The sequence below is a fragment of the Physcomitrium patens genome, chromosome 9 (genome assembly GCF_059467195.1).
Source record: "Physcomitrium patens ecotype Gransden chromosome 9, ASM5946719v1, whole genome shotgun sequence".
Lineage (NCBI taxonomy): Eukaryota > Viridiplantae > Streptophyta > Bryopsida > Funariales > Funariaceae > Physcomitrium > Physcomitrium patens.
The window spans coordinates 5,022,931-5,031,548 of record NC_143418.1 but is presented as its reverse complement, the minus strand read 5'-3'; positions in this window follow the sequence as shown (position 1 = coordinate 5,031,548).

Below are 8,618 nucleotides of genomic sequence, written 5' to 3'. Positions count from 1 at the left end.
TTATATTTTTTTACATTAACTTGTAACTTCTAAATTTCACTTTTGGCTTTAATTTTCAACTTTTAATCTTCTCCCTCTTAATTTTAATTTAATTTTTTTATTTAATTTTTATTTTTTAATCTTTACTTTTAATTCTTAACTTTTAATTTTTAACCTAGCCTTTTAAAAAATTACAATTACTATGAATTAAGGATAATAACTTAATCAATTACTTTTACCATCAATTATTTAATAAGAAAAATTTTATTTATGTTTAAAAAATAATAAAATAATAAAATAATAAAATAATAAAATAATAATACGTATTAAAAATGATATAATAATAATAATAATAATAAGAATAATAAAATAAAATAAAAAATTAAACCAGATTATCTAATTAGAAGGAGAAGAAAGAATTATTTTGCATGAAGTTGAGTGAATTATCATTGTGAATGTTAGTAATGTTAGAAGATTTGATTAATAACTTGGTATTTTAAGAAGAACAAGTAATAAGTGGATTAGAATTTAAATAATAGCTTTATTTTAAATTCACATAATTAATTCACTTATTGTGAGTTAAAATAAACTTCTAATTAGTGGAGGTTTATTTTAGCTCACAAATTTGGTTAGAATTTGATTAGGTTTGTTTAGGGCTTGATTAGGATTTGGTTAGGATTTTTTTAGGATTTGACTAGAATTCGGTTAAGATTTGTTTAGGGTTTGATAAGGATTTGGTTAGGATTTGTTAGGATTTGACTAGGATTTGGTTAAAGTTTGTTAGGATTTGTTAGGATTTGACTAAGATTTGGTTAAAGTTTGTTAGGATTTGATTAGAATTTAGTTAGGATTTATTAAGATTTGACTAAGTTTTGATTAAGATTTTATTAGGATTTATTAGGATTTGATTAGGATTTATTTAGAATTAATTAAGATTTCCATTTTAATATTTTATTAATATTTCTATTTTATTATATTTTTAAATTCTATATTATTTTTTTATGATTTTTTTAAAGGTTCTTTAAGAATAATTTGTATTTCTTATATAATTCTTTTGAAATTTTGATTGAATTTGATTTGATATTTAATTATATTTACTAATCTTTAATTATAATTTGTTTAAGAATCTATTAGAGTTGTTAGAACTTGTTGTTATAATTTTTCTTTTATCTTTCACAATTAGGTGCCGAGTACATTTTCAAGTCAAATGCCACATGTTACGACATTAGTTTCCATTCAAATGGGGTACTCTTCTCCAATAGGTTTATCAATGAGGAAGAAATGTGTGCAAATTGCCAAACAAAATAGTAATAATATCCAACAAGTCCTAAAAATGACTGGACTTTATAAGCATCCTTGAGGGTTAGTCATTCTTCTATTGCTTTTACCTTATTTTGCTCCATAAGTATGCCTTTGGAAGACACCACATGCTCCAAAAAGGTGACTTCTAACTTCCAAAGTTTATATTTTGATTGCTTGCAATAGAAACAACTATCTTGTAGTCGATATAGTACTTCTCGTAGGTATTGTTCATGCTTTTCAAGGATTTTGGTATATACAAGGATATCATCAATGAAGACAACTACATACTTATCTAAAAGATTTCAAAACAATTTATTTATGTAACCCATTAAAGAGGCTAGAGCATTGGTGAGACTGAAAGATAAAATTAGCCATTTAAAATATCCATATTGTATATAAAATACTGTCTTTTCTACATCCTCTCTTATAATAAGTGTCTACCAATAGCTACTTCAAAGATCCAATTTTCTAAAGATGATTGCACCTTGAAATTGATCAAGAAGATCATCCACACATAGAAGTAGATATGCATTCTTGATAGTTTACTTATTGAGGCCTCTATAATCAATGCAAAGGCAAAGTCCACCATCTTTCTTGGGTGCAAAGAATATATGTGCTTCCTATGGTAATGTGTTTTCTTGAATGATGCCTTTTTTTAAAAGTTTGTCTAATATTTTCTATAGTTCTTCAAATTCTTTTGATGCTAGGTAATAAATTGGTTGACTTATTGGTTTAGCTCCAAGCAGTAGTTCTATTTGAAAAGAAGCACAATGATCAAGAGTCATGCTACTAGGTAGGTCAGTTGAGAAGACATTCCAATATTCCTATATGAGTTGCTTTGTCCATTTTACTCATTTGGTTGTCTTGCCAACCACTAATGCAAGATTTGAAACCACCATATATACTGATTGCTTATGTTGTATTTGCTTCTTCATAAAGGTCGTTCCTACAAATAAATCTTTGGTTACAGATTAGTTTTACTCTGCACTTGATGTGGAGGTAAAAATAGTGACCTTGCATCTACGATCTTAAAAAGAGATTCTTCTTCCTACCCAATCAACTTGCTTATTTTTCATTTCTAGCCACGGCATACCAAGGATAATAATATATCTTAACTTTGTTACTTTAAATCTCTTTTTTAAGATATATATATCAATCAATCTCAAAGTTTCTTCTTCATGTATCTCATTCAATACATTCTCTCAGTCATCTATAAGATATATACTTCTTCCTTTGATTATCTTAGTTTTAATTCTAAGTTGGTCAACAATTTCAATTGAGATGAAATTTTCTACTGAATCACAATCTACAAACACTTAACATGATCTTAGTAGTTCCATTAGATGCACCAATTGACTATTTTTATAGTTATCCAAGGCTATGCCATTTGTCTCTAAGAGATAGTAGATATTCCCTTTATTGGCCTTTGGTGCCTTTACTAAGGAGCTCTATTTTTCTACTCCATCTCATTATCAATTTGGTAAATTTTGAGATTATGAACCTACCTTATTTTGCTAGTGCTTGAATTTTGACGTTTTGATCAACCTCCAGTCTAATGGCTTGGCTCTTGACAATAAAAATACAATCTCTTTTGTACCAATATTTATTATCTTTGTGGTATCAATAATCTTTGTAGGGCATCAATGTCCATTGATGTTGGTTTTTATACTATAGTATTGGATAGTGGTATTGGACTTCATGCTATATGTTATACTCTATAATTTTTAAAATCTATAGCATCAATCCACTGTATAATCCAAATTGCCTCTTGAAACTTTTATAGATTCTTTAGTTTCACCTCTTGTTGGACTCCGGGTTTCAAACATCATAGGAATCAATCTATCATCTCCACCTTCAAAACATTGCATATTTGGAGACAAAGATTTGAATTGAAAGATATAAACTTATACCGATGTAGATTGTGCAAGACTTGGTAACTAATTGCATGCTATTTTCTTTACATTGATAGATTGAAATTGATTCTTACATTCGATTTGAAATTCCTTCTAATCACAAAATCTACTTTGAGCTCTATAGCTTTGAACTCGATGTCGCCACCAAATGCCTATTGTATCTCTCAAATAGCTGGCTGCATACATAATTCCTTCACTGATATTTGTCCCAAATAGTTGGAAGTATTGTCACATGTTGAAGAGCCATTGACATACATCTTTTTGTCTTAAAGTCCCGGAATATGTACTGGACTTACTCAATTTTAGTCTAGAAAATGTCAACTTCCTTATCCTCGAGGCTTCTATTTGTCCTTGTAAAGTAGCTATCTAGCCTAAGAAGTGATATATTTGAACTTTCATGTGGAATTGCTCTGCCATATCTTCCATGCTGTAATTTCTCCAGTGGAATCTATTGTTATAATATCTTCTCACCAATTGACATTTTAAGAGTAGCTCGTGGTAGCCTCAATATAGTATCTAGTGTAATCACAACAACTAACCTGAGACTAGATGATGACTATCGACACACTACCAAAGAATACTCTAACACTTGCTCTACTACCAATGAAATAGAATTGGTCTATTTCAAGTATCCAAGACCCTTCTAATCCACAACAACATAAAATCTCATGACAAGGTAGGATAAATTAGACCAAAACAAAACTAAACACAATCAAACAAAATGGAGCACAAAAGATAAAACCAAGCAATCAGAATTAAAATAAAATAAAATAAAACAAAAAGATACAAAAATCTAATTGTATTAAGAGAAAGAGTCCAAAGCCATATTTGACCAGATAGTCCAAAAGGCCTTGGCCAGTCCTATTTATACTTATATTTAGAATGTTCCATAGTAGATCTTATTTAATCTACTAACTTAATCCCAATTCTAGAAACTTCCATAACTTCTCAAACATAGTTCTAACTATCTATCGCTATATGTCAATAATACAAATATCTTATCTACATCCTATTACAAATAATGAATTAGCACTCTTATTGAACTATCAAGGATATGAATCTTAAAAGACTAAAAGATCAATATATTCTTGTATCACTTGAAAAGACTACAAAAATCACTTAAGGATGGTATAATATTAAATTAGAATATCTATTTTTAAAGACAAGAAGATTAAAAGGTATTAAAATAAAATTAAAAACTAAAAAGAAATTAACCAGAATGAAAAGGCTTCACTTTTGCTTCCATATATACTATCAAGTTAAGATCTATGTAGCGACATTCTATAGGACCTTCAACACATGTCTAATTTGTTAGACATTTGTGTTAACTTACAAGATAAATTTCCTATATATACACTATATTATTAACTTATATCATAAGCTACCAAAAAATGCAATATGTGGCTAATTTATTAGCTAAGTTTTTAACCTATCAATCAACTACAAACATGTATATAGTCAAATATGTGTCTATACAGCTTCTAAGAAGCTTTATTAGAAGATAATTTTAAATCTAGCTATATTTTCTTTCTACCTAATATTTCTTATTTAATGAAATATATATGTCTATAACACCTTTAAAACATTATGTCATGGATATACATACTTATTTTAATAATTACTTATATGATTAAATAGAAGTAAATAAATATAGATTAATTTCATATTATCTTCTAAATTTTTTTTTAGAAGCTTCATAGATGTTGCTTTGACTTTACATGTATTTATAGTTAATTGGTAGATTAAAAACTTAGTCAACAAATTAGTCATAGGTGATTTATATTGGTAGCTTGTAGAATAAGCTAATAGTTAGATATTATATATGGAGGCAAGAATGAAGCCTTTTACACTTTTGTCTATGTCTTATTAATCCTTAATCTTGTTTCAAGACTTTCTAGTCTTCTTATCTTTTGTAATAGTTATTTTAGTTCAATATATTACCATCTTTGAATGATTTTTTAGTCTTTTCAAGTGACACAAGAGTATATTGAGGTTTTTTTTCTTTGAGATTCATATACTTGATAATTTAAAAAAATGCTAATTTATTATTATTATCTTATTTTAGAAGTAAATCGATTATCTCACTTCTATTGTTGTATTTTGAAGGTTGTAAATTAGCCAAATTTAAACAAATAAATTTATTTTCTAACTCTAATTTTTTTTAAGCATAATAGATCACATTATTTTATGAAATTTTTTATTTGACATTAAAAGTTATAAATTATTTTCCTCTAATTTGACTTGTAGATTTATTAAGTTGTTTGAAATAGAAGAAAAAAAATCATAGATGCTATACTTAGTAGAAGTGAGAATAGATTTGTAACTATTATAAATCTTCTTGAGCTTATCAACATTTTTAGGATAAGAATTTTATGCATCACGAATATCAACTACAAAAGCACTATTTCTATACATATAAAAGAAGTCCAAAGTTTATATCAAGAAGTTATGTAGTTGAAGAAAGTAAGTAAATCACCCTTATAACCAAATTTAAGAAGTCTCACTTCTATAAGCATAAGGTAATAATTAGTATGCTCAAGAAGTTTGATGGAACAAGATCAAAATTTTAAGGATTTTTTTAATAAGTTGAGCTCTATTTAAAGTTACATCTTTTCCAATACTTCAATGGATTTACTTAAGTTGGATTCATAAGCGCACTTTTATTAAAAAGTGCTCATTTTTTATTTGCATCTTTGATGGAAAAAGATTTACAACTATTCTATCATATGAATTTATTCTTAAAAGTATTAATGGCTTTATTTGAAGAAAGTAATAAAAAAAAATAATATATATATCAAATTTGTATTCCTACAAAAAAGATTACGTTCAACAACTACATATGTTGCTAAATTCCAAAATCTTGTGACATGGATTGAAATAACAAAGTCCTTATCAATAAATTTTGATATGGATTAAAAAAAATATTAAAGATTTATTATTGATAATATCAACAGTATATTTATTAGAACAATTTATTACTTAAGCCATTGCATGCAACAATTGATTCTTCGAAAGACACCAAAATAAAGATTTGATTAAAAAAGTACAAGTTAAATCATAGCAACACTTTTTAAATTTTTGGAAGCTTACTTGTTCAAGCTAGAGCTTATTCAAATTGAAAAAATACATTTTAAACTTCTTAATAAGCAAGAAAAGACTTATTGTCATCAAAAAAGTATATGCCTATATTGTAGGAAATCCAAATACACTGCTTAACATTGTCCAAAGTTACAATGCAATCACAAAATAAAAAGCATAGTTGCCAAAGAAGACGATATGTCAAAAAATAAATTTCTTCAACTACAATAGAGATTGTGCGGCTAGAATATGATATAACTCTTAATTAAGATCTTATTTTTTTCACAAATCTTTCACCTTCTTTTATAATAAAAGTTTGTTTAAGACCAAAAAATCACAAAGTCTTAGCCTTGTTAGATCTAGGAGTCTTACCTTGTTTTATGGACAAAGACTTTGTCACAAAACAAAATATATCTTTAATTAAGAAAACTAAATCTATACATGTAGAAATAATAGATAGTTGTTTGTTATATTTTAGAGATGTTACACATATAATTATTCTTTTAAAAATAAAAACTTGTAGTCATAATAATTTAATAATATTTAATATCATTAAATCTCTTTCTAATCAAATTATTTTAGGATTATCATTGCTTAAAAGTATAACCTTTAAATAAACTAGATTTCTTATAACTTTGATTTTTTCCATAGTTTAGACGAAGATTTTATTAGAAGAATAGAAATCCATAAGACTAATATATCCAAACTCTTATTAGTAGGTATGAGAGATTTCATGCATGGTGCAAAAGAAGGATCAACTTTTGCTATATATGCCACATCTATACATATTAATTAATAGAAAAATTATTTAAAATAGAATTTCAAGCTAATATCAAGATTATTAAGATATTTTGAAAAATATATATATAGATATTCTTTTAAAGCATCATCCTTATGATTGTTCCATCAATTTTGAAGAAAGAGCTTAATAACCATTCAAACTAATCTATAGCCTATTATAGAATAAGTTGACTACACTTAAAGAATATATTGATGGAAATTTGGCTAAAAACTTCATATATCATTTTAAATCTCTAATTGCAGCTCCTATCTTATTTGTGAAGAAAAAAAATAGAACTTTGTAGATAAGTATGGATTATCAACAACTCAACAAGATCACCATTAAAAATAAGTATCTTTTATTTTTGATTTCAAAACTTTTTGTCATGGACATACACATGTAAGCCAATAATTACTTGTATAAATAGGTAGAAGTAAGTAGAAATAAGTAAAAATAAGTTAATTCAATAATATCTTCTATAGAAGCTTCTTAAAAGCTTCATAGATATTGTTTTGACGTTATAGGTGTCTATAATTGACTTTTTGGATTAAAAATGTGATCAACAAGTTGGTCATGTGCCACACATGTTGTTAGCTTGAAGACCAAGCTAACTATGTGGCCCACATATAGAAAAACTTACCTTATAAGTCAAGGCATGTATCCTACAAAGTCAACACATATTAAAGGTCCTATAGAATATTACCACATAGTCCTTAGTTATATAATATATATAGAAATAAGAATGAAGCTCACTTCACTCTTATCAACTTCTTTCTTACTTCTAATCTAATTTCAAGAGTCTTAAGTTTTCTTATATTTTGGCAATAAGCCATTCCAATTTTTTTTAATATATGTACTTTCTTATTTCTATTTTGTCACTTTTTCTTTGACACAGATTTTATAAATCAATGAAACCATACTCTTAGTATTTTTTTTGTCCTCAAGTCCTTTCTTCTACTTGGTAAGAGCAATTGAGGGAATTGATGCTTACAATGTATCAACTTAGCTTACAACCACAAGGATCAATAAGAATGGCAAGAAGTGAGGATATAGAGATGATTAGAGCTGCTTTAATATCTACACCAAATCATGTCCCTCTATTGACGATGAAACATCTTTCAAGTGTTAGAGAATCAAGAATTATCCTCTCCGAGAAGTTTGATGGTACAAGATCCAAATTTTGAGGATTTATTAATCAAGTACAACTTATGATTGAACTTCAACCTCAAAGCTATTCAATTCCATGATCACAAGTTAGATTCATTAGTACATTTCTTTCAGGTTCAATACTATCATGGTTTTCATCTTTTCTTGAATGACAAGATCTAATATTAGATAATTTAGAGGTATTTTTGGCAAAATTTTGGTCCATGTACGGAAAACATGATGCAACTCATATTGCAACCAAAAAAATCTATATTTTATGATAAGACAATTAATTTGTAATATTATATGCTTCACAGCTTTGACAACTTGCAACTGATATCAAGTGAGATGATGCTATACTTATTAGCCAATTTTTCTATAGATTACAATATAAAGTAAAGAAATTGATACTCAACATA